The following is a 26,916-nucleotide window of genomic DNA, read 5'->3' as shown; positions in this document are numbered from 1 at the left end:
AATCTGGAGATACTGGGGTCCCCTTCATGTGCTCTACTCTTTGCAGGGGGCCAGGGTGCTGGGAGTCTGCCTGGGTGATGGACCACCATCCTGCATATCTTTGGTGCCCCAGGCACTGGTCCAAGGCCAGCCCATCAGGGAAGCCCCAACATCTTTTTACCCTGGAGCAACGGTGCTATGTCCTAAGCCCCAGTGTGAGGCTAGAATGAAAACACTCAGAAGCCAGATGTCTCTGTGGGATGGTGGCTTTTTTTTTTTTTTTTTAATAATTTATTTTTTGTTGTTGTTGAGAATATACACAGCAGAACATAGACCAGTCCAACAATTCCTACCTGTACAATTCAGTGACACCAATTACGTTCTTCAAGTTGTACGATTCTCACCCTCCTTTTTGGAATTGTTCTTTCCCTGTTAACATAAACTCACTGCCCCCTAAGCTTCCTATCTAACCTTTCAATTTGCTGTTGTCAATTTGATCTTATACAGATAGTTCTTAAAAGAGCACAATGCTCAAGTCAGACATTCTTTACTAGGGGAGAGTGGCTTTATTGAAATACTTTCTCTCCGCTCTAGAAGAACCAAGAGCTGTGAGAAGAAGTGAACGCAACCTGCTTGGCTAGGAAGACCTGCTGTGGGTAAGGATTGGTTGCTTCAAAGTGGATAAGGGGCCTGGCGTGTCCTCAGCTGTGGGAGTGGAAGCCTGGGTGGTTTGGGCAGCTGCTTCCTCTCTGAGCCAACCCTTTACTGGGCCGAGAGCATGCCCAGCCCTGGCTCTGCTGGTGTGGTTTCTTGCGAAGCTCAGGGAGGGAGCAGGAAGGTGTTCAGTTTGCATCCAGAACTTTCACCTGAAAAGAACTGGGCACATTGTATGAATCAGTTTTTATAAAACTCCAGAAAATGCAAACTCTTCTATAGTGACAGAAGCAGGTTAAACAATTGCTGGGGCAGGGTGAGTACTGGAGGGCTGGCGGGGGCGGGGGAGAGGGCGACAAGAGGGAACAGTTACAAAGGTGCATGAGGAAATTTCAAGAGGTAATGTCTTAGTCACCTAGTGCTGCTATAACAGAAATACCACAAGTGGATGGTTTTAACAGAGAGAAGTTTATTCTCTCACAGTCTGGTAGGCTAGAAGTCCGAATTCAGAGCGCCAGCTCCAGGAGAAGGCTTTCTCTCTTGGCCAGCTCTGGAGGAAGGTCCTTGTCATCAGTTTTCCCTTGGTCTGGTTGCATCTTAGCATGGGAACCCTGGATCCAAAGGACACACTCTGCTCCCGGCACTGCTTTTTGGTGGTATGAGGGCCCCATGTCTCACTGCTTGCTTCTCTCTTTTATACCTCAAAAGAGATTGGCTTAAGCCATTGTCTTATCTTGTAGATCTCATAATATAACTGCTGCTAATCCAGGTCATGACATCATAGTGATAGGATTTACTACACATAGCGAAATCACAGATGACAAAATGCTGGACAATCATACAATACTGGGAATCATGATCTAGCCAAGTTGACAGATATTTTGGAGGGACACAATTCAATCCGTGACAGGTAATATATACTCATTTTCTTGATTTTGGTGATGGTTTCATGGGTGTAAACACATCAAAACAAGGAGCCCTGGTAGCACAGTGCTTAAGTGCTCAACTGCTAGCCAAAAGGTTGATGGTTCAAACCTACCAGCTGCTCCATAGGAGAAGGATATGTGGCAGTCATGTTCCATAGAGATTTCAGCCTTGGAAACCCTGTGGGACAGCTCTACTCTGACCCATAGGGTTGCTGTGAGTTGGAATCGTCTCAACAGCAGTGGGTTAACGGTTTTAAAGCTGAAGCTGTGACTTGATGTCTACCCCTGATTCTCCTCTACCTCCCTGGCTCACCTTCCTGAGTCTGCCCAGCCCACAGCCTCCTGGAGTGAGGGAGTGATGGGGTGCCCAAGCTGTTTCTTAATAAGTCTCTGCTCAGCCCCAGCGCACTGCATGTTCTAGATCAAGTTATTTATTTCTCCAATTACTATTGAGATGTAATTCATATACCATAAAGTTCACCCTTTTGAAGTGTATGAAGCAGTGATTTTTTTAGTATATCCACAAAGTTGCACAAACATCACCACTTCCTAATTCCAGAACATTTCCATCACTCCAAAAAGAAACTCCATAGCCTTTTGAGCAATAAAGAATCCTGAGAGGCCAAGAGAAGAAGAGCCCGCTCCCCGTCCACCCTGACAAACCTGGTTTCAGCACAGCGTCGGTGTTTGCATATCATTGACATTTGTTATACATGAGGAGACTAGGTGTTGGGCGTGATTTAGATATTTCCTCCAAGTCTTCTGAAGAGGGAGAGAGATTCTTGCTGGTCACTGAGTCCCACACAGATTAAACACACCCATCCACCAAGAAAGGAGCATTCTCATTTAATCGAAGCAGTCAGTACTGGCTCTGACCTTTTGAGAATGTCATTTTGTGGTGGCAGCCCTGTTAGACACAGGCTGCGAAGCTTCATGGGAAAGCAGTAACTAGGATGTCCCTGTCTTTTAGAGCAAATGCAAGACAAATAAGGGCCCACCTCCCACCTTTGAGAGGTAGCTTTGCTTTTTAAAGACAGGAAAGTGAAGAGTGGATCCCAGGTAAGTGTGCTGGGGGCTGCTGAGAGAATTCCAGTGCAGCCTGGGCTGCTAGGGCCCACCTTGACATTCCTTGGCAGTGTGTGTGTGAACAGATGTCAGAGGCCATGGCATAAGGAAGAGCACTGGATTGGGAGTCTAGCGTTCTAGTCTCCGTTCAGTGCCAGCTCACTGCGTGTTCTAGGTTAAGTTATTTAATCTCGCTGGACCTCATTTTCCCATCCACAAAATGATGGTTACGGACTAGATGAGCCTAAGGTTTCTTCCAAAACAAATATGCCATCATCGTCCATGAAAGGCTAACAGTTTGGGTGCAGATTTAATTTTACTCTGATTAAAAGGGCACTTTTTCTGTGACCCGGCTCCTTAGTGCATCTTCAAGAAGTAGTGTGACCTTTTAGATGTTCCCTCTCGAAGGTTTTCCAAACCTTTTCTGGTTTGAAGTAGTAACAGTGTCATAATATTGTCATTTTAAGGACGTTATTAAAATGGCCTCATTTCTATCCTAAGGGAGGTACCTCACACAAGTCTTGGTCTTCTATTCAGAGAGCCAATTGATAGTTTGTGATTCAGAAATCAAAACACTAAAGGAACATATTAGCTTGGTCTCCTTACGAGAGAGAGGCAGGATAAGCAGTCGAGAATTAGGAATTTCCTACTGCATTTTCCAGTCTGTTTGGAGAGCTTGCAAACAAAATGTGTTTCCTTTTGTCCTTTTCTGCTCAGCAAATAACGACTTTGACTCTTGGCTGTGAGTAGAGCTGGAACCGCTAATCTTTATTTAAGGCTTTATCTTTTCCAGAGCCAGATCTGCCAAAATTTCTTGCTGTAGCCGTTGACTGGAACCTATGGGGGGTCTTGATTGCCCCTTTCTCTGAGGCTCAGAAGAGAGAGCACCACACCCAAGACAAAGTACCAGGCAGAGTTGGAAGGGCAGCCGGATAACTTTTTTGGGTACTTACTTGTTTTCAGGCCTGCCAAGACTGCACTTGAAACCCAGATTATTCAGAAACATAATAGCCCAGCTTCCAGTTAATACAGAATCTCCCTGCTGAGTACAGAAGTCATGGGGTAGTTTTCCTGAGAACTGCATTGTACAATATTTGGTAAAATGGTGTCCCAGTGGCAGCTGGCATCTATGGCTTAACCAGCATGCTAAGTTTGAGGGCAGAACAATGTACTAATCCCAGGCCAAGGAGGTGAAGGGTACTTCAACAGAGTCCAAGTGCTGTCCAAGTGGATGTCTTCAAAAGTGTATCTCATGTGCCGTTAATACAGAGATGAAGCAAGTAGAGACAAGCCTGTACACCCAGAGAGAGAGCGAGTCCTGGTCCAGGCAGAGGGATGTGATTCAGATGAAAACAGCCATAGAAAATGATGAATATTTCTTAAAGAGAAAAAGCCCCAGAATATCTGGGTTGTAGAAGCAGCAGGATTCGCAATCATCTCTCTGGTCAGATGTTAGACCACATCACCTCTCTTTCTCCAAATCTCCTACCTACTCCCTCCGACATCAAGAGAGATGTTTATGCAGGCAAGACAGATGTCCGGATTTAGCTTCACAGCCCTCTATGAGCCCAATTGCATCTACTTCTGATTTCTCCCAAATCTCCCTTGCCCAATATGTTAGCTATCTAGTGCTGCTATATCACAAATACTGCAAGTGGATGGCTGTAACAAACAGAAATTTATTTCCTCACAGTGTAGGAGGCTAGAAGTCTGAATTCAGGGTGCCAGCTCTAGGGGAAGGCTTTCTCTCTTTGTTGGCTCTGGAGGAATGTCCTTCTCTCTTCTGAGCTTCTGCTCTTGGGCAGTCTTCACGTGGCTTGGCATCTCTCTTCCTCTATCTCTGCTTCTTGGCTTGCTTGTTTAATCTCTTTTATATCTCAAAAGAGACTGATTTAAGACACACCCTACACTAATCCCGTCTCATTAATGTAACAAAGACAACCCATTCCCAAAAGACGTTATAACCACAGGCATAGCAGCTAGGATTTACAACACATGTTTTTGGGGAACACAATTTAATCCATAACGTTCCACCCTTTGGCCTCCCAAAATTTATATCCTTGCCACATGCAAAACACATTTATCCCATCACATCATTCCAAAAGTCCTCAATCAACTCCAAGTGCAAAATATCATCTTTTGAATCCTCTAAATCAAATACGGGTAAAACTTTAGGTAAATTTCATTCTGGGGCAAAATTCCTCTTCATCTGTGAACCTGTGAAAGCTAGATTACAAGTTATCTGTTTCCAAAGTACAATGGTACAAGACACACAAGGTAGACATTTCCATTACAAATGGGAGAAATTGAAGGGAAAGATGGGATAATAGGCACCAACCAAGTTCAAAACCCAAAAGAACAATTTATGTTAGTTTTCAAGGCTTGGAAATAATCCTGTTCTCTGAAACCATCTGGGCCATGGTACTGCCCTTCAGATTCTGGGTGTTGGCCATGTCCTGTGGATTCTGGTGGAGGCTCGTAGGCTCTAGGCTTCAGCTTTGCCTTCCAGGCCCACAGGGATGGCAACTCTGCTCCCTTGGCTTTGGGCGACCCCATTCTCCTAGTCCATCTGAGTGGTGACCTCATCACCTCAACCCTGGCCGGCCCTGCACTTCTGCCCCTTGGGCATGGCAGCCCCATGCCCCTGGCACACCTTAATGGCAGTTCAGAACCAGGTTGGTAAAACCCTAACTCTTTGGCACCTAGAAGGCAGTGGCCTGACCCTTCGAGGTGCAGGAGAATGTGGCCCAACACTTTGAAACCTTGAAGTCCCTGCTTCCCGTGCTCCTTCCAACAGTTCTGCTGATCTCTGAACTTCTTCAGGGATAGTCTTTTCTTTTCTTGGAGGTCAACAGACATATCTCGTTTAGCCTGTTTCCTGCCTGTAGAATTCCAAGAGGCAGACAGTTTTCTTTCCTTTCATCCTGTCTCTGACCTCTTCAGTCTAAGCTGATGGATTTTCTACTGTGGTAGTTGGTTAGATCCATCAGTCACAGGCTTAATCTCTTTAACAAAAGATTGTGTGGTCACATCCTTGGTGAACATTCTAGGACACATGTCCTTAGTCTGTACTATAGAGTTTTCCAAATCTTTAAGTTCTGTTTTCATTTTGCCCAGTTCATCTTTAAGTCCATCTCTTTCCTCTCTCGTTTTACTGTAAGTGGCAAAGAGAAACCAAGCAGCCTCTGTAAGATTTTGCTTAGAAATCTCATCAGCCAGATATCCAAGTTCATTACTTAGAAGTTCTACCTTCCATCAAACATTTGAACATAATTCAGATAAGTTCTTCGCCACTGCATAAAAAGCATCGCCCTTCCTTCATTGTCCAATCACACATTTATCGTTTTCTTTTAAAGCCTCACCAGAAGCACATTTAACATCCACATTTCTAGCAGCACTCTGTTTCTGGCACCATATGTATTCCCTAAGATGACAGAGACTTTCTCTATAGCTCTCCTCACTTCCTTCTGAGCCCTCACCAGAATTGCCTTTGATGTCCATAATTCTACCAAAATTTCTTCAAGGAAACCTAGGCTTTTTCTATTAGGCACCTTAAAACTCTTCCCGCCCCCACCCATTACCCAGTTCCAAAACCACTTACACATTTTAGGTATCTGTAAAAGCAACACCCCACTCTTCCAGAACCAAATCCTGTCTTAGTTATCTAAACCGACTGCTGTCGAGTCGATTCTGACTCATAGCAACCCTATAGGACAGAGCAGAACTGCCCCCACAGGATTTCCAAAGCTGTGATCTTTACAGAAGCAGACTGCCACATTGTTCTCCCATGGAGTGGCTGGTGGGTTCGAACTGTCAACCTTTCGGTTAGCAGCTGAGTGCTTTAACCACTGGGCAACCAAGTGCTGCTATAAAAGGAATGCCACAAGTGAATGGCTTTAACAAACAGAAATTTATTTTCTCACGGTTTAGGAGGCTGTCTTTGTTGCTGTTAGGTGCTGGAGAGTCAGTTCTGACTCATAGCAGCCCTATGTAAAATAGAACAAACACTGCCTGGCCCTGCACCGTCCTCACAATCATTGCTGTGTTGAGCCCATTGTTTCAGCCACTGTGTCAGTCCATCTCATTGAGGGTCTTCCTCTTTTTTGCTGACCCTCTACTTTACTAAGCATGATGTCCTTCTCCAGGGACTGATACTCCTGATAACATGTCCAAAGTACGTGAGACAAAGTCTCACCATCCTCACTTCTAAGGAGCATTCCAAGACAGATTTGCTCATTCTTCTGGCAGTCCATGGTATATTCAATATTCTTTGACAATGCCATAATTCAAAGGCATCAATTCTTCTTCATTCTTCCTTGTTCATTGTCCAGCTTTCGACTGCATGTGAGGCGATTGAAAATACCACGGCATGGGTCAGGCGCACCTTAGTCCTCAAAGTGACAGCCTTGCTTTTCAACACTTTAAAGAGGTCTTTTGCAGCACATTTGCCCAACGCACTGCGTCACCTGCTTCTTCCGTCAGAGTTGATTGTGGATCCAAGTAAAATGAAACCCTTGACAACTTCAATCCTTTCTCCGTTTATCACGATGTTGCTTATTGATCCAGTTGTGAGGATTTTTATTTTCTTTATGTTGAGGAGCAATCCATATTGAAGGCTGTAGTCTTTGATCTTCATCAGTAGGTGCTCCAAGTCCTCTTCACTTTCAGCAAGCAAGGCTGTGTCATGTGCATATCACAGGTCATTAACACATCGTCTTCTAGTCCGGGCAGAAAAGATCACTGCCTAGAAAATCCTATGGGACAGTGGGTTCACCATGAGTCAAAATAGACCCGACGGCACCTAAAAACAACAACAACAGTACTATTTTTACCAAAATGTATCTGATATATAGTTCTGCAACTACAGATGTCCCCCTGAGCATCTTTCTCCGTCAGCACCTTACTCTCCCTTGTCCCTTTAAAAGCTGCAGTCTTCCTTTATGCAAATGAATTAGCATTAGTTAACTGATCCCTGGTTGATGGGCATGGAGTTCTGTCCAGCTTTCCTGTATTACAAATGATGCTGAAATAACTATTATACACAATTTGTGCATATTGTGCACAGTTGGGTATTCCTGTGCAGTACTTACAAGAGGAGTTGCTGGGTAAAAGCCGATGTACATATTAAGTTTTAATAAGTATTGCCAAATATCCCCCCAAAATGATGGGGTCCACTCAGAGCTTCATCACTATTAAACAAACCCTTTGCTGCCGAGTCGATTCCGACTTCTATTGACCCTACAGAACAGAGTAGAACTGCCTCCTGTCTCTCCTGCAGTTTCCCCTGTTATTAACATTTGGTATTTGTTACAGGGGATGAGAACTGGGTTGGGTGGGTTACAGGGGATGAATCAATATTGATAAATTATTATTAACGAAAGCTCATAGTTTACATTAGGGTTTCCTGTGTGTGTTGTAGGGTTGTAAGAGTTTTGACAAATGCATGATATCACGTGTCCACCCTTTCAGTAGCATACAGAATAGATTCACTGCCCTAAAAATGCCCTGTGTTCAGGGGGAACCACTGATCTTTCACCGTCTCTATAGTTTTGCTTTTTCCAGAATGTCATGTAGTTGGAATGATCCAGTACGTAGCTGTCCCAGACTGGCTTCTTTCACTTAGCCATCCCTGTTTAAGGTTCCTGCATGTCTTTTCCTAGCACTAAAAAGCACTACACTGGGTTTTTAACCCATCTTTTTTAAATCTTGGAGCTAAGTATTTTTGAAGAGACACATTTATCTTTTGGTGATACACTTTCAGTTCCTTTTTATACGTTTGTTATTTCACATGGGAATACAAAGACTTGTACTTGAGATAGGCATTTCTTAATAGGCTTTTATATCTGATTCACGTGTTCAGGTTTTCGGAAACCTGAAACCAAAGTCCAATCCCTTTCCAACATTTTTTCCAATATTCCGTTCAGAGCCGATTTGTTTACTGGACTCTTGCCCGCAGGCTCTTGAATCTGAACATATCCGGTTTTTTTTTTTCTTTTTCTTTTCAGGGCTCCATGGAATAGCAGATTCCCAAGGCCACATATCTTAATAGGGGGCAGGGCTGAGGAAGCTTCTTGAAGCTGGTTTTAAGCTAAGCTCCTGTCGGCACGGGCTTCCCGCGGCAGGCACTGGAGCGAGCGCACATGTCCTCACCCAGATGGCCTGCCAGCCTGGACACCTGGCTGAGGAGGATGCCTCCTGTGTCTGCATTAGTGCTGCTCCCGTGATGGCCGTGGGCGTCTCGGTGGTGCTCGTGCCCGCCCTCCTCCAGGCATGCCAGGAGCTGGAGATGGGCTTGGCCAGGGAACCTTTCCACAGCAACTCCAGGCAATCAACTGCTTATGCCAAGGGTGGGTAGATTATCCTTCCTTGGAAGGTCACCATGATGGGATGCCCCTATTTTCAAAACCAAATTAGGAATAAGATGATCATCTCTGGGGAAAATGGCACGATGTGCTGAGCGCCCTCAGCCTTGCCTCTCTTCCTCCCGGCTTCGAGGACATACCCTTGCGACATAACTTTACGCCTCCTGAGAGCACAGGAATCCCTGCATTCCCCCCTCCCCCAACACACACACCTTTCCTCCAGCTTGTTCTAGGGAACGACCCTGGTATCAGTCATTTACACATTAGTATGAACTTTAGGTACTGGCTTTAATCTATAAAATGAGGGTTAAGAAGTGAGCTTTGTTGTTAGCTGCCATCAAGTTCATCCCGACTTTTGGTGGTCCCATGCCTGCAGAGCACAACGACTCCGTAGGGTTTTCGAGGCTGTGACCTTTCAGAAGTAAGTTGCCGGGGCTTTCTTCCGAGGCGCCTCTCAGTGGGTTCACACTGCCAACCTTTGGATTAGCAGTCAAGCATTTAACCATCTGTGCCACCCAGGAAACCAAAATGAATTTTAAGTGTTGTTTTTAGGTGCTGTGGAGTCTATTTTGACTCATAGCGACCCCATTTGACAGAGTAGAACTGCCCCATAGAGTTTTCTAGGCTGTAACCTTTACAGGAACAGATTGCCAGGTCTTTCTCCTGTGGAGCCGCTGTGTGGGTTGGAACTGCCTACCTTTCGGTTAGCAGCCAGGTGCTTAACCATTGCACCACCAGAGCTCCTCTTCGAGCTCTAGGTAGGGGCTTTAAATGGGCGAATCCTTTTTACTTGCTGAAAACTCTCCATGGGTATGACCCTTTCCTGGGAGCTGAGATATTTAGACACAGCAGGATGTGGACTAATAGTGTCTTCCTCTGGAATCGAGTGATTCTGGAAACTTCACCGTCACCCAACCACCAACACTGCAGTGTCCACTTTCAAAAATATTTGTATCTTTTGTAAGCTTTTTAAATTTAATCTGTATAATATATACATACAAGCTTTCAAAATTTTTCAAATGGATAGTGAGTGGAAATACTCAAAGACTAAAAAAAACAAAGGGAATCTAAAGTGTTAAGACAGGCAGGCAAGGGGTAATGAAGATTTAACTTGTGGGACTGTCACCCTCAAGCTACAGTAATTCTCTGGAAGGAACACAGGGACACAGTGGAGTTCCATTCATTCTGGCCTGTTTGCAGGCTGACATCTGCATGGTGACAAGTTATTGACGGGCTATGTATGCAAAGAGCTGAAAATGTATAAATCCAAAGGCCAGCCCGAGGGAAGCCTTGTTAAATTATAACTTTGTCCAGAGGCTCTTTCTAGAATTGTTGACCAAGGGGCGTGATGTAGGCACCAGCGGTCATTTTTAGACCTAGGACTCCTGACAACTACACAAGATCCTCGGTTCACCATGTTCCCAGATGGTCTTCCCCTTACCTGTGACCAGACATCCTCAGATGCCCCCAGGGCTTGGTTCAGGGAAAGAACCGGCTGACTCACCTCAAACCTATATGGACATCAACAGCACCCTCACATCAGTACCAAAATGAGAGGAAGCTCAGATTGGTGTCTAATTTGGGGGTATCATGAAAGACCCTATTGAATCAAAACAAGCTTTTTTTTTTCTTCCTATTCTGGCCCTTGCTAGAAAGCTGGAGATTTCTACTTGAAGAATCTTGGACTCCTCACTCTGAAGAGACCTTAGGATTTTTCCAGTCTGCCCCCATCCATTGCAGACAGGAAAACTAGACCAGCACTTTAAGCCAATGACGGGAAGGTGTTGCTTCCAGGCCACGCAATGTTGCAGACTCCTAGGAAGGCAGGGCCAACGCTGGGGGACCTCTTTCGTGTGCACCATGTTCCAGATTAGTTTAATGACAAACCTTGAAAGTTATTTCTTTCAAAGGCACAGGGAGCAAAGTTTTAAGGAGATAAAATAGAGAATAGTAATTTTTCTGAGTTGGAAGAACTTTGGAGATGAACAGTTCCTGCCGCTCATTGACAGAGGAAGATACTGAAGTCTAGAGTAGTTCTTGGGGTCATCCATCCAAGAGCACCGAGCTCTAAGGCAGACTTACAGTGGGTTGGGTTGGGCTGCAGGGGATTGTTGAAGGTTCTGCATGGGTGAACCAAGACCTGGAGGGAAAAGGAAGAGAGATGGGATTCTGCCAGTGGGAGCCAGAGTCTCTGAGATACTTGGAAGAAAATGTGAATGGCGGCAACGGGTCACGGCAGACTTTTACACATCAGTACCTCAGTGGGCAGGTACCAACGTGATATTTACTTCTAATGCTGTCGGCCTGTCCTGTCCTTCCTGAGGCAGTGATATTCGGAGTTCTGTAAAATACTACACCCTGCAGAACACATCTCAGTGAGTCCTGGCGTAGAGACATTCTTGTGGAAATTGGGAAAACGTGAAGACCTCATAAAATGGGCCAGAGTTGGGTCTACCAGGAAACTGCGACAGGCACCCGTTTTGGCACAGCAGCCTCTTTCCTGTCAGTCCCCTGACTCAGTAATGCAAGAATTGAGTGTCAAGAGCTGCATAGTGACTCCTCTGCCACCTGGGTCTAGCAGGATTGCCCTTGAAAGATGGAAAATGGAGTAGACAGGGGCCATGGTCTCTGTCCCCAGGCAGCAGGCAGATCCTGCTATCAGGGTGGCATTATCAGTGATTTAGGGACAATGGGACATGGCCAGTATGACTCATGTGACAGAAGTGCCCTTGTATTAGTTTTCTGCTCTGTCTCTTGCTAGGCCACCCACTCTGAACCCACAACTTCTTTCTGTTGCCCTTAACTCAAGACCTACTCAGTAATCTGAATTTTAGGCCAACTGGGTTTCTTTAGAAGACTGCTTTCTGGCTCTCCCCAGAAGCCCACCTTCCTGAGAGGCCTGCTGATGGCAGACTCCCTTGTAGTTGTAGGGGGAGGGAGGAGGGAAAGGGCAGAAGGCCACAGGCAAGGCTGCCAGACCCCTATGGTGAGTTGGCTGAATGCTACACATTTGGGGCTGTAGATCTGACAACACTACCCATTGCTCCCAAAGAGAATGCAAAATGTCCTAGAAGTTGGCCTCCTGCCCCCCACAAACATAGTTATTCCAAATGTCACCTTGGCATTTTCTTCTTAAATAAACTCTGTCTTGTTCATATCACAAGAAAACTGGAAATACGGAGTTAGGAACTTTTGTGTTTATTTCTCAGTCCTCTGATTGACTTGCTGGGCAACATGTTGAACCGCTAAATTTTTTTCGTGGATAAATGTGAACATAGGCCTTGAGATTTTTACCTATTGAGTGCTGGAGTCCTGTGGTTTGAGTTGAAGAAAAGAAGTTGGACTTCTACATTGTGTGTGTGGTGGGCATGTGTTTACAGGAAAAGCATATGAGGTAAAGAGTAGCTAATATTAATTACTTGTGAAGAGCCAAATGAATTTTTTTTTTCCTTTTAAATCACAGATGTTTTATAAGGTTAGGAGATATTCTGAGAACACTGCCACCAGAAGCTAAGGTGTGGGCAAGGTTTGCATAGAAGAGCTGCATTCGACTGGTAATTCAAGAAAGTAACAACGATAGAAAGGAATGCCTTGAATTTAGAAAGGAGCCCTGGTGATGCAGTGGTTCAGTGCTTGGCTGCTAACTGAAAGGTCAACGGTTCGAACCCACCAGCTGCTCAGTGGGAGAAAGATGTGGCTATCTGGTTCCGTAAAGATTACAGCCTAGAAATCCTATGGGGCGGTTGTACTACAGGGTTGTTAGGAGTCGGAACTGACTGGATGGCAACAGGTTTGGCTTTGGTTTGATTGGATTTAGAGAGAGGCGCCGCCTGGTGGAACACATGAGGGATTTGTATGCTTTAGTTCTCCATGAAGTTCTTGTGAAACACACAAGAGAGAAGCAGAGATCACTCCATTTCGAAAACAGAGAAAAGAAGACATAGAAGGTGACATTGACACAGTAGTTCTGGGTCAGAGGTGAGGTTTGAATCCAAGGTTTCTTACGTAGAGACAACAAATAAGTTTTCTTCTTTCTCTGTCTCAAAAGCACCTTGGAGAGAAGCCAGTGATTTCCCTGGGCAGTCAACTCTGAGTGAGGAGGGAAAGGAAGAGGGCCGGGGAGGGGGAGGAGGAGAGGAAGAACCAAGCTCATTAAGTATCTGTCTCAAAGCCAAGAAAGTCTTTGTATGTGGCATGGTGGCCTAAGGAAAGAGTCGGGTGGGTGTCGGGGCCTCTTCCTTGAGAAGATGCTTCTGCTGGCATCCGAGCCAACACTGGCTACCCAGAGCGTGTCCTCGGGTTTGCCTGGATCAAGATCTACACAGCACAGTTTTCATCTTAACAAATGATTTCTGTGGCCTGGACGGGGACGGGGACGGGGACGGGGACGGGGACGGGGACGGGGACGGGGAGGGGACATATCAACTGGAATACTCTGATAGATATATTCATTTGGAATTTACTTCACAGAATTTATATTAGGAAGAACAAAATTTTTTCTAAGAAAAACCCATTGCTGTCGAGTTGACTCCGACTCATAGCGACCCCGTAGGACCGAGTAGAACCACCTCCTAGAGTTTCAAGGCTGTAATCTTTATGGCAGCAGACTGCCACATCTTTCTCCTGCATCGGCTTGTGGGTTCGAACCTTCAAAGAAATATTAGAAGAGAGATTTTGAGGTTAACAGTGTATCTTTATTGTGTGTGCATGAAAAAAGACACCTACGATCCACTATGGATATTTAACTGCGGATATTTATAGTCAAGCAAAACAGACTGGGTACCAGAGAGACACAGAGTTGGTGTGGGCCACCGTTCATTCGGAAAGACTGGGTTTTCTGTGTTGCATCCCAGGGAACCTTCTGGGTTCCCAACGTGTGGGATATGGTTCCTATATGTTTGGTTGGTACCAGTTGCCATTGAGTCTAACACAGGTTAACCCCATGTGTGTCAGAGTAAAACTGTGGTCAATAGGATTTTCTTTTTTTATAGTTTATTTTTTGCTGTTGAAAATATCATAGCAGAACACACCAATTCAACAGTTTCCACTTGTACAATTCAGTGACATTGATGATGTTCCTTGAGGCATGCAAGCATTCTCACCCTCCTTTTCCAGACTGTTCCTTCTCATTAACATAAACTCACTGCCCCCTACGGTTCCTATCTAATCTTTGAGTTGTGCAGATAGATAGATGTTAATTAAAAGAGCATAATGCTCAAGGCAGACATTCTTTACTCGTTAAGCTAAACTATTGTTTGGTTTTAGGAAGACTTCAGGGGATGTTTTGGTAGAAGGTTTAATCTTTAAAGATTATCTCAGGGCAATACACGGTTTTCAGTGACTGGTTTTTCAGAAGTAGATTGCCAGGCCTTTCTTCTGAGGTACCTCTGAGTGGACTCGAACCTCCAACCTTTTGGTTAGTAGCCTAGTGAGTTAACCTGCACCACCCAGGGACTCACCTGGACGGTAGGGAGTTGGTAAATCTCCTCGTGGCACTGTTAGATGCCATGCAGTATTTTTCGGCAGAGAGGGTGTTGGAGGGAGCCTGATGACAGTTCAGAAGCATATTTTATACTGCGTAGGGTTGCCAAATACCTCAGTGAACCCAAAGTCCAGCCCTCGGTTCTTCATTAAACCACCTACCGAGGGATTCTACAATTTCCCCCTCAACTCACTCACACACATCTCTCTGGGGAAAACACTAGGCTTTTCACTGTCATAATCGATGTTGGGGGATACAAATTAGAACTACCTTTCTGAAGAGCAATTCACCAGTGTGTATCTGTAAAAGAGATATCAAATCCCACTTCTCTGACACCAAATGTATGTGGAAAATATCAAATCCCATTTCTCACTTCTCTGACACCAAACTGTGTTGCTCAGTCCAAGCCAGTTTACTATTGGTTCTGCTCCACTTCTGTTCTGACACCACCCACACTCCCTTCTCTGACCCTAACCACTGCACGCCCTGATCCTAGAACTGCCTGCAGAAGGTTTTCAAGGCTGAGACCTTTTGGAAGCAGACTGCCAGGTCTTTCTTTGGAGATACCTCCAGGTGGGTTTGAACCGCCAAACTTTTTGTTAGTAGTCTAGTGCTTAACTGATTGTGCCAAGTGGGGACTCCACATATGTACATCCAGCTGGCTAAAAAGAAGCATTTCCTATTCCAGCCATGAAACAGTGGTGTCTTAGTCATCTAGTGGTGCGATAACAGAAATACCGCAGGTGGATGGCGTCAACAAAGAGAAATTTATTCTCTCATAGTCCAGTAGGCCAGAAGTCTGATTATTGGGCATCGGCTCCAGGGAAAGGCTTTCTCTCTCTGTCGGCTCTGGAGGAAGAAGGTCCTTGTCATCAGTCTCCCATTCACCTGGGAGCATCTCAGCTCAGGAACCTCGGGTCCAAAGGACGCGCTCTGCTCCCAGCACTACTTTCTTGGTGATATGAGTTCTCCAGCTCTCTGCTGCTTCCCTTTCCTTTTTACCTCTTGAGAGATAAAAGGTGGTGCAGGCCACACCCCAGGGAAATATTGGATCAGGGATGTGACCTGGGTAAGGGTGGTGTTACAATCCTACCCTAATCCTTTTAAAAATAAAATTATAATCACAAAAATGGAGGACAACCATAGGATACTGGGAATTGTGGCCTAACCAAATTGATACACTCATTTTTGGGAGGACATAATTCAATCCACGACAAGTGGTGTACCAAGACAGGACCATTTGCCCTTAAGAAAACAAATAGCCTGTTCTTATCATAGCATGTTCAAAGTGCCCATGCTGGGCTGTTAGCTAATTATTTGTCATGGTGTTGCCACCCACAACTAATCCCATTTTATGAATGAAGTGGTAGCAGAGAGGTGAAAATACTAGTATGACCTCACAAAGCTGAACAGCACTTGAACCCAAGTTTCCTCCTGCTAACTTGTTAGGAAACTGTTCCCTTTTAAACCATGAGTCATAGCCATCAGGGACCTCTGTTAAATTTGTGGTGGCTTTGTAGATTATATGGTTTCTGTTGCAACTACTCAATTCTGCCTTCGTACCATAGTCAGTACACAAACAAATGAGTGTGGCTGTGTTACAATAAAACTTTATTTATAAAAACAGGCAGGATTTGGCCCCCAGGTTATAGTTTGCTGACCCCTGCTGTAGAAGGTTGTCTCTTCTCTGTTCTTGATGTTGAGGTGGAAAGTCAGCTTGGCTATAAGAAATTTTCAGTTTGAGAACTGAGCAGGCCCCACGATTGGGTGTGGGCTAATGTGTAAATTATGTCCATGGCTGGGAAGACCGGCTAGTTAGGATGAAGTTGGGAAATTGATTTCCAGGTAATAGACTATGCGTACCTTAACACGAGCCAGTCAGTCCATGAATACAGGCCTGTGGTCACCAGAGAGACATGGGAAAAGGAAGACATTGTGGAAAAGTCGGGGCATTTGAAGCCCCTAAACTAACCAGCGCTGGGTGAGTTCTGCACTACTAAAGGGCAGAGTGGCATCATTTTCCTGCACATACAGAACGTTCCATTACACACAGTCGACGCTAGATTCCACAGGCTCTCCCATGTCTCACATCTGAACGTGGACCATAGTTAGGATGATTGTGTTACCCCAAGCTCCCTGCTCACACCATGGCCCACGGCAATGAACTGTTTTTATTGGCTGCAGAGAGCCAGGAGCAATTGTCCCATTTGCTATGAGGTTTTAACACTGGCAGCTTAGAAAGTGTTACTAGCGATGCGACGACTGATTGCTTTCTCCAGAGAGGAACATGTTGTTGTTGTTGTTAGGTGCCATCAAGTCGGGGTTTTTTTTGGACTCGTAGTGACCCCATGTGACAGAATAGAACTGTCCCATAGGCTGTAATCTTTACGGGAACAGATCACTGGGTCTTGCTCCACAGAGCCCCTAGGGGGGTTCAAACTGCCAGCCTTTCAGTTAGCAGCCCAGCGTTTAACTATTGCACCACCAGGGCTCCTTGAGAAAAACCTGAGAAAAAAAAGATCCTACAAGCTAACTGCCAACACAATCAGCTTACCCACTGTGACTCCCAGGGAGGAATACGCATATTCTCCAAAGGCAGTGTTAGGTACAAACTGGGCTGGAATGTGAGATCTTTGTCATCATGGTCAGGTAAGTTTATTTCAGTTTTGCTGTTTTAAGAGCCAAGTGCTGTTTGTCCTTCTTTCGACAGAGGCTTGGGGGCACAGGGCGAAGCTGGACCAAGGACTGAAAAAGTTTTTCAGCGGTCTTTGGGGAATGGTAGAAGATACTGGGAAATTCTAAAGAACTCTAGGGAAGAATTTTAGTGATTTCTTCATAGCTTAAACTGTAAAGAAAGAAATGGAGGGTTTAATCATTCTGCTTAGAAGAAAACAGACCAGTTTGAGGCAAATTTAATGTATTAGGACTGGAACGAGGGACATAAATAAAGAGCAAATAATTTTTCAAGTCAGCTCTGAACTCTCCTTCTGTTATAATTCTTTTTATATTGTACATAATAATAGCAAATGCTTGTATAGCACTTACACGGTGCCATGGGTGGTGCAAATGGTTAATGGGCTCGGCTGCCAACCAGGAGGCTGGAGGTTTGAGTCCATCCAGAGGCACTTCAGAAGACAAGCCTGGTGATCTACTTCTTAAGTTCTTCTCTAATACACATGGGCTCGCTATGACTCAGAATTGACTTGATGGCAACTGGTTGGTTGTGCCAGGCTGGATACTGTACATATGCCAGCTTATGTAATTATTTAGTACCCTTGCAGGCCCCTGGTGGGCACAAATGGTTTGCACTAGACAACTAACCTAAAGGAAACCCTGCTGGAGCAGTGGTTAAGAGCTACGGCTGCTAACTAAAAAGGTTGGGAGTTCCAATTCACCAGGCGCTTCTTGGAAACCCTGTGGGCCAGTTCTACTCTGTTCTATAGGGTTCCTATGAGTCAGAATCGACTTGACGGTAACAGGTAACTGACCTAAAGGTTGACGGTTCAAAGCCATGCAGCAGCACTGAAAAAGAAACCCAGCAGCACTGCAGAAGAAAGCCCTGGCAATCTGCCTCCATAAAGATTACAGCCAACAAAACCCTGTGGAGCAGTTCTACCCTGTAACACGTTGGGTCGCCATAAGTCGGGATAGACTCAACGGCAACTAACAACAATACAAGGTGGCTAGTATTATATATGCCCACTTTATAGGTGAGGGCACTAAAGCACCGTCATGGATTGAGTTATGTCCCCCCAAAGTATCTGCCATGATTTCCAGTATTGTGTGATTGTCCACCATTTTGTCATCTGATGTGATTTCCCTATGTGTTGTAAATCCTATCTCTATGAGTTTTTTTGGCATATATTAATGAGTTGGGATTAGTGGCAGTTATGTTAATGAGGCAAGACTCAATCTACTAGATTAGATTGTGTCTTAAGCCAATCTCTTTCGAGATATAAAAGACAGTAGCAAGCAGTGCCAGAGGAGCGCATCGTTTGGACCCAAAGTCCCTGCTCCGAGAAGCTCCTAGTCCAGGGGAAGAGTGATGACAAGGACCCACCTCTACACCTGACAGAGAGAGAAAGCCTTCCCCTGGAACTTATGCCCTGAATTTGGACTTCTAGCCTACAGGACTGTGAGAGAATAAATTTTTGTTTGTTGATGCCAATACAAGGTAGCTAGTATTATATTGTCCATTTTACAGGTGAGGGCACTAAGGCACTGTTAGAGCAGTGCTAGATAACTAGATGGGCACAGAGATCCAATGATTTGCCCAAGCTGTATTTCTTCTATGAGTCGGAATCGACTCGATGGCAGTGGGTTTGGTGTTTTTTTTTTTTTTTTGGTATTTCTTCTAATGGATTCATTGCTTTCCAGAGCAGATGGATCCAACCCAGTCAACCTCTCACTCAGCAAAGGTTTCTAACTCTTCATGTGTGGTGGGCATGTCTGTTTAGCTTGCTTAGAAGACCTGGGTGTTTCCCAGTGGGTCACTGTGGCCAGCAGCAGTGTTGGGTGCAATGAAGGAGACCTCCAGGAACTGACTTCAGTTCAGTGAACAGACTTGTTTTTCAAGGGTGGGTCTGTTGCATAAGCTCACGTGATTGGTGGAACAAGTCAGAAAGTCTGTGTGTTCGTTTACAGTGAAGTATTCCTGCCTCCTGAAAGTGTTTTTGGTGAGCATGGGAATGGAGATGGCAAAGTTGCGTGATTTGAGTGTTGAGTACCATTGCAAAAGTCACCTGGCCACAGCCCTCTGTGCAACTAGATGCCATTGTTGCTGAGACCTGAACCTCAAGACCAGGGTTAACACTGCTAGTCTGCAGAATGGTCAGCGAAGAGGCTGGCCAGGCTGGGGTTCTGGGTCTCACCTTTGTAAAGGCCCTGTAGTACCCCTCCCCCCCACCCACTTCCGCCGCTTCCTTCTCTCAGGAGGGTGCTTTATTTCTTTAGATATGTTGACTCAGGTACTTGCCAAGCCCTGCAGGTTTGGAGCCAGGCCTCTCTCTGGGACTTTGCATACCTATACCCCGATCCTGTACCTGCTGGTTAACCCTGCAGAGGGAAGGCCCTTTCTGCTTTAGCTAGTGGGGTGAACCAGAGTGCTGATAATTAGCAGTCATACCGTTTTAATAGTAGATACCATTTTGTCTACCATTTTTAATAGTAGAGAAAGGCACTGTGTTCCCCTGGTCCTGGGGGCTCCCCTTGGCACAGCTAATCATGGCCCCAAGGAGGTAAATCACATGTTGCCTTGTGATGTTGTTTTCAGCATAAAATGAGCAGCACAAAAAAGAGCAGGTCCATTCCTTCTGAGCAGGGAAGACAGATTCCGGCAGGCCCAGGTAGCTGGGGAGGAGGCCCTGTGAGGGTGGGGTTCTGGTGAATTGAGTCTGTGGCCAGTTCATCAAACACAAAGCTTTATGCAGATACGACTGTTGTTGTTCTGAATGTTGTCATTGTTGTTGTTACAGAGGCTCAGACTGGGGCAAGGGCCAAGCTGGTTCAAACTGGGAAAACCAAACCCAGGGCTGTTCAGTCAGTTTGGAACTGTAGGGTACCTGTAGGACAGAGTAGAATTGCCCCATAGGGTTTCCAAGACTATAATCTTTTAGGAAGCTGACTGGAGGTATCTTGTTCCAAACGCCAACCTTTTGGTTAGCAGCTGAGTGCTTTAACTGCAGAGCCACCAGCTCTCCTCCAACAGATTGGGGAAGAGCAAAGGCATCTGGGAGACGGGAAAGCAGGGCCCTGTTTAGGTGTCCTGGTGGCCAGGTGGAACCCTGGTGGTGCAGTGGTTAAGAGCTTGGCTGCTTACCAAAAGGTTGGCAGCTTGAATCCACCAGCCGCTCCTTGGAAACCCTATAGAGCAGTACTGCTCTGTCATGTGGGGTCACTAGGAGTTGGAATCTACTCGATGGCTATGGGGGGGTTTTGGGTGGCAAGGTGGCCAGGATCAGGCCTTGGGAGGAGGGTTGAAGAGGACGGAAAGAGGGGGTCTCAGCTGCGCTCTCACTTAACATCCAATCCAGGGCTTCCTTTTGCCTGGTCAGACCAGCGCCCTGTGTGTTTGCCCCTGAAGAGGCCGGTGTTCAGCTCTCTCTGTGGCCTGGACATGTGCACCCATTGTTGCCATGGTTTCTGTCTTGCAGCAGTCTAATAGGCATCACCTAAGACAGAAATAACATCAAAGGCTAATGACTAAGAGGTTGTGGCCAAAAGGTGACTCAGGGCGTGGTCCCACTGCTGCGGGTCAACAAGGGTAGAGCCCCCTGCTCTGCAGTGAGCTGACATCGGGGGTCGCTCTGCTCAACAGGTTTGAGTCACCCCCTTATCCCAAAGCCCTGTGAGCCCTACCTGAAAGCTTTGGCCATAGCCACACCTAGCCGGGAAGACAAGCCTCCTTGGGAGAAGGGGTGCCCCTGTCCTTTCTTGCCTGGGTGGGTAGGGGGTGGAGAGGCTAAGGAGCAGAACTGGCCCGACAGGTTGGCTATCTGGTTAGGAGTCCACAGAATCCAACTGCTGGGTTTAATCTGGCTCTGCCGCTCCTTAGCTGGGTCAGTTTCGGCAGGTTGTTATAACCTCCTTAAGGTCCAGGTCCCTCATCTATACAGTGAGGATAATAGTAAAAAAAAAAAAATACTACTTACCCCTAAAAGCTGTTGGCAGAGTCAGAGGAGATAATCCTTGTAAAGCTGTGAGCCCAGTACATAGCAGGTAGACATGGGGGTAGATATGGGGCCCTCTGTAAGAGAGGGAGTCAGCTAACCAAAAGGTTAGAAGTTTGAGTCCACCCAGAGGCACCATGGAAGAAAGGCCTGGCAATCTACTTCCAAAAAATCAGCCATTGAAAACCTTATGGAGCACAGTTCTATTCTGACACACATGGGGTCACCAGGAGTCAGAATCTTTTTGATGGCAACTTTTTTTTTTTTCTTTTAAGAATGTAAAATTACCAGTACCAAAACCAGGTGTACGAGTGAGCATTTATTTCAAATGAGAAAATAAAGCACAAAAAAGTATATGTTTAAAAAGCTGACAACCCAAGCATCATAAAATTCAGAAAAAAAAATATTATTAACCAGCCTTTTGACATGTTTCTGTATTACTTTTTTGGTACTTTTTTTGGCTGCATATGGTTTGATCATTTCTTCATAAGACAATGAGTTTGGAATGCCCTTTTCTCTAAAGAGAATGGTAAGAATATGCACTTATTCCTCTAGCCTGGTTGGCTGGATTTTTAATTTTTTTTATTGATAGCTTAGAAAAAAAAGTTAGCTTCCAAAACTCGTTATTGAGCTCTAAGGTTTCAGGGCATTTTAAGTTTTCTTGTGACTAATTGTAAATACTAAAGATACTCATTTAGCACATTGCTGGGGCCTCAATAGTTTCCCCAATATTTTATGGTAAATCCTCCTCTTAGTACTGAATAAATGTGAACTAGATTGCAATGTATGTGTATATATAAAATATATATAAAACCAAAAACCCATTGCCGTTGAATGAGCTCTGACTCATAGCCACCTTATAGAACAGAGTAGAGCTGCCCCATAGGGTTTCCAAGGAGCAGCTGGTGGATATGATGCCTGACCTTTTGGTTAGCAGCCGAGCTCTTTTTTATTTTTATTGTACTTTAGATGAAGGTTTACAGAACAAACTAGTTTCTCATCAGTTAGTACATACATTGTTCTATGACATTGGTTAACAACCCCATGACATGTCAACATTCTCCCTTCTCAACCCTGGGTTCTCTATTACCAGCTTTCCTGTTCCCTCCTGCCTTCCAATCCCTGCCCCAGGGCTGGTGTCCCCCTTTAGTTTTGCTTTGTTTCATGGGCCTCTTCAATCTTTGGCTGAAGGGTGACCCTTAGGCGTGACTTCATTACTAAGCTGAAACGGTGTCCGGCAGCCATACTCTGAGGATTTCTCCAGTCTCTGTCAGGCCAGCAAGTCTGGTGTTTCTTTTTGAGTTAGAATTTTGTTCTACATTTTTCTCCAGCTCTGTCCAGGACCCTCTATTGTGATCCCTGTCAGAGCAGTCAGTGGTGGTAGCTGGGTACCATCTTGTTGTAATGGACTCAGTCTGGTGGAGGCCATGGTAAAATGTGAAGCAGCTGAGCTCTTAACCACTGCACCACCAGGGCTCTATATGTTTATATAAAAAAAAATATACACACATATATTTCATATCGGGAGCCTGGGTGGCACAAGCTGTTTGTGATTGTCTGCTGATCTAAAGGCTGGCAGTTAGAGCTCATCCAGCAACTCCATGGAAGTAAAGCCCTGATAATCTTCTTCCGTAAAGATTACAGCCAAGAAAACCCTATGGAGCAGTTCTACTCTGTAACACACGGGGTCAGCATGAATTGGGGATCGACTTGACAGCAGCTAACAGCAATAACAATATATATAATCTTTATGGACACTTGATTTGTTTAATTTTATAGTTTTGCAATTATTAAGGGATATATTCTCATCCACACCGAATATAATCTTCAAATTAGTTAAATTTATACAACAGTCATCTATTCAACATCATTCATTAACTGTCTCTGTTGTTCAGTCTACTTCACGTTGCTCATTGGGAATGTTCAATGACAATAAGCAAGTAAAACACTTAGCACAGTGTCTGTCATGCAGTAACCACTCAATAAACTTAGCCATTATGACCATCATCATCCCACCATCAGCCTCTGACCTTGGGCTGGGCACTTAGGCATATAAAGATGAGGCAGTGTGCCCCTGCCAGGTGGGAGTAGGCCCAGCTCCAGCTCAAGCTGGAGACCTAAGTGGGAGTCATATTTTCCCTCAGGTTCTAAATACAGCTGTCTGTTCAGCCTGTCCTCCATCAACCAAGAATTCTCCATGGTTAATCTCCACTCATGAATTCTCCATTTGTCAATAATACTCTCCTAACATGGTCACATTTACACAAGTGCTCTTTGATCAATGATAACATATAATTTGGTAATTTTCTCCCAAATCTTTTTATTCTTTATGAAGTCCAGCCATTTAACTTGTCAAAATCGTGCTTTCTCTCCAAATATGGTAATGTTAAAGACTTAACTGTGGCAGAAATGGTGGTGGACAGGGAGTCAATAAACAAGCCTGGCCACTGACTTACCATGTCTACTGGTTGGGATGTTTTTGGTTGCAAGTGACAGAAAAGTCAACTCAGATTGTCTTATAGCGACAGAGGAAATGTGTTGCCTCCTGTACCAAGTCCTGGCTGGACCTACCCATTTTCAACCAATCTAGCATCTCAAAGCTGGGGATGTGTGGGTCCCACCCAAACCACAAGACTGAGAGTAGGGGGCAGTGTTGGGTATGGAGTAGACACAACAGAGGAAACTCTATGGGGCAGTTCTACTCTGCCCTATAGGGTTGTTATGAGTTGGAATCGACTTGAAGGCAACGAGTTTGGTTTGGTTTTGGTTTAGATTAAATGAAAAGTCAGGGCAGTCAGCCTTAGAAACTTGTTTCCTGCCCATGAGTTGTTTTGACTTTGATAAGAAAAATAAGCAATGGTTGGTTTGAAGGAGGAGCCCCAGGAAACAGTGTATGAAAGCTGCTCTGTCTTAGGAAGTGTATCTTCTGTGCACCTAACCCAACGTGGTCGTTCATTCAGACTCAGCAAGGTCTGGGCAGGGCTTAGTTTTCTTAGTATAACCATTGGAGGCTCTGCTACAGGGCTGGTGTCACCAGGAAGCCAGAGAGGTTTAATTTGGATTCAGAGGGAGCTGGTGTTGGCAGACACCAGAGAATTCCTCTAACTGGCAATGGAATCAGATCCCTGTGGATAGCTGAGGTTTTCTCAAGAATGAAACCACAGACCTCAACTTTCTACTTCATCCACTTTTTATGGAGCCTTTTGGTAGTTTTGAGACAAGTTTCCATAGCGGCACCAGGAAAACTTTTAAGGATGCGTCTAGGGGTGGTCTTGTGAGGGAACTGAGCTCCCTGGCTTTGGTACCAAAATCTATTTGGCAGTGCCACCATGAACGTGACAATAACATGGATTTGGGAGATGGCAGTGAGCTAAACCAAACCAAACTCGTTGCCATCGAGTTGATTCCGACTCATAGCAACCCTATAGGACAGAGTAGAACTGCCCCATAGAGTTTCCAGGGAGCGCCTGGTGGATTCGAACTGCCGACCTTTTGGTTCTGTGGCACTTAACCATTAGTCACCAGGGTTTCCAGCAGTGAGCTAAGGGAGCCTATGTCCTCAATCTTAAGAATACAGGGTTTGTGTGACCAAGATATATGGAAAACAAAGTTAATCTGATTAGTAGTACGACCACTGTATCCTCATCACGGCTGGCTAATTTTTGCATTTACAGAGTTGGCCTAAGTTGATCTGTGCCTTGACCTTATTCTCTTTACTGTTCAGTAGATAGATAGATACCATATTTTTATGCAAATAACAGCGCCTCTGCCTTTGTTTGCCGGCCACGCCCCCCCCAGAGGCACCACTCACAAGTGCAGCCATGCCAATCCTCTTCCACATGTTGCCGTAAAAAAATTAACATACCACACTTATGAAAATACCTCTGGGGGCACGTTATTTGCGTAAAATGTCGTAGCTAGCTGCTGTAGAGTTCACTCATGGTGACCTCATGTACAACAGAATGCAACATTGTCCAGCCCTGTGTCATCATCACAATCCCAGCATGTTGGAGCCCATCGTTCCGGCTCTTGTTCTGATCCACTCACTGAGGGTGACCCTGTACATCACCAAACATGATGTCCTCTTCCAGTGATTGTTTCTCTCTGATGATGTGTCCAAAGCAAGCGAGTTGGACAGTGTTCTGTGGTGATCCATAAGGTCTGCACTGGCTAATTTTTGGAAGTAGATCACCAGGTCCTTCTCCCTAGTCTTCTTAGTTTGGAAGCTCCGCTGAACCCTGTCCATCATAAGTGAACCTGCTGGTATTTGAAATATCGGTGGCATAGCATCCAGCATCATAGCAACACACAAGCCACTACAGTACCACAAACTGACAGACAAGTGGTGGATAATACAGAGTAGCTTTTGACAAACAGTTCTGGTGTGGTAGTCAATGTTGCTTCTAAACTGGCAGATAGTTACCACCTAACTTTGTGTGCAAAGAATAAAAGAAACAGTTTGTGTCTAGTCAAATGTCTGCTTTGGAAGTATTAGCTTGAATTGAAATCATCAGATCTTTAGCCTTGTGGTAGTAGATTACTAAAAAAGGGTTCATTGAGTGTGTTCTCGACGAGCAGAGTGGAGAGTGGAGAAAGAGTAAATTGCTCTATAGTGGCCTCGGGCAACTTCACAGCTGCTTGTTTCCTCTGAGGGTCTGGATGAGAAATGGGAGTAGACGGAGGTCTCAAGCTTGGCCTTTGGAGCCGTCAGCTGTCCTGAGCTTTCTTCTAAACCTTTGTGTTGTAAGACCCAGATAGGAGCACAGTGTGCTGGTGTGTAACCAGCTATGTTGGGGCGTTGCCCTGGATCTCTGAGTATGTTGTATATATATTTGCCCATGTAATCAATGGTGTCTATGTCTATGTGAGTATTAGGAACTAAGCCTGTGAGAGTGGAAAGAGGTATTCATGTTTTGTAGCCTGTTAGAAAAATGCTATGCAAAACCCAAACCAAAAAAATAAATAACATAAAGCAAAAACTATGGAGAAGAAGCCCGGGAGGTAGATTCTAGGCACCAAGTTAACATTCTTGGAAATCAGATCTTGGAGAGTATAAATAGGTAGGGGAGTGTAGTGTGTAAGAGAGTTGGCTCTGCAGGCAAAATAAACTAGGGGGTCTTAACTTTTCATCTCACCTCTATAAGCACTGGAGTTCCTGGGTGCTGCAAATAGTTAACACACTCGGCGCTAACTGAAGGATTGGAGTTTCAGGCCATCCAGTGAAAAATCAGTCACGGAAAACCCTATGGAGCACAGTTCTACTCTGACACACATGGGGTCGCCATGAGTTAGAGTCAACTCAACAGCACCTGGTTTTTCTATGAGCACTAGTTGTTGATCATGGGCAAATTGCTTAACGTCTCTAAGTCTCAGTGTCCTCATATGTAAAATGGGGACAACCCTACCTTGTAAGGGGCATGGGAGGATGAAATAAATAAGGCAGGTAAAGCTCTTGGCACGATGCTTGGTGTGTAGGAAGCATTTGACCGGTTGTTGTATGTTTGATAATTCTTTGGATCGAAGTACTGGGTGTTCATTGTTTTCTTTTGACTGTTGTTCAGGTACCTTGAACGTCCTCAGGCAAGACTGACATCACCTTTGGTCCTTCCTGGGGAAAATCAGGAGCCAGATGGTTTCAGGATGGGTCTCTGGGTGTGCCAGGTTTCCCATCAATGAAGGAAAAGGGAACTCCGCCTGTCGGACTCTTTTGTAGGGAAGGACCCAAAACGTGGCTCACTTCAAAGCAGTGTTTTGCCCCCAACCTTCCAGAAAGAAAAGGA

At 45.1% G+C, this 26,916-nt stretch overlaps 1 protein-coding gene across 9 annotated transcripts in view; it reads left to right on the top strand.

Annotated features, from left to right (window-relative positions):
• Positions 1 to 26,916, top strand: part of FOXN3 (forkhead box N3) — a 460,304-nt gene that overhangs the window by 152,728 nt on the left and 280,660 nt on the right. For 7 of the 9 annotated variants that reach the window (XM_064292850.1, XM_023546473.2, XM_010588798.3 and 4 more), the window contains one exon: positions 574 to 635. The exons of the other annotated variants lie outside the window; for them this stretch is intronic. The gene's annotated coding sequence lies outside the window, so the exon portion shown is untranslated. The remainder of the gene's footprint in view (positions 1 to 573; positions 636 to 26,916) is intronic. 9 annotated transcript variants of the gene reach the window in all.

The sequence above is a fragment of the Loxodonta africana genome, chromosome 10, assembly GCF_030014295.1.
Source record: "Loxodonta africana isolate mLoxAfr1 chromosome 10, mLoxAfr1.hap2, whole genome shotgun sequence".
NCBI lineage: Eukaryota > Metazoa > Chordata > Mammalia > Proboscidea > Elephantidae > Loxodonta > Loxodonta africana.
Note: the sequence above shows the minus strand (reverse complement) of the source record. Positions and strands in the feature narration are given on the sequence as shown.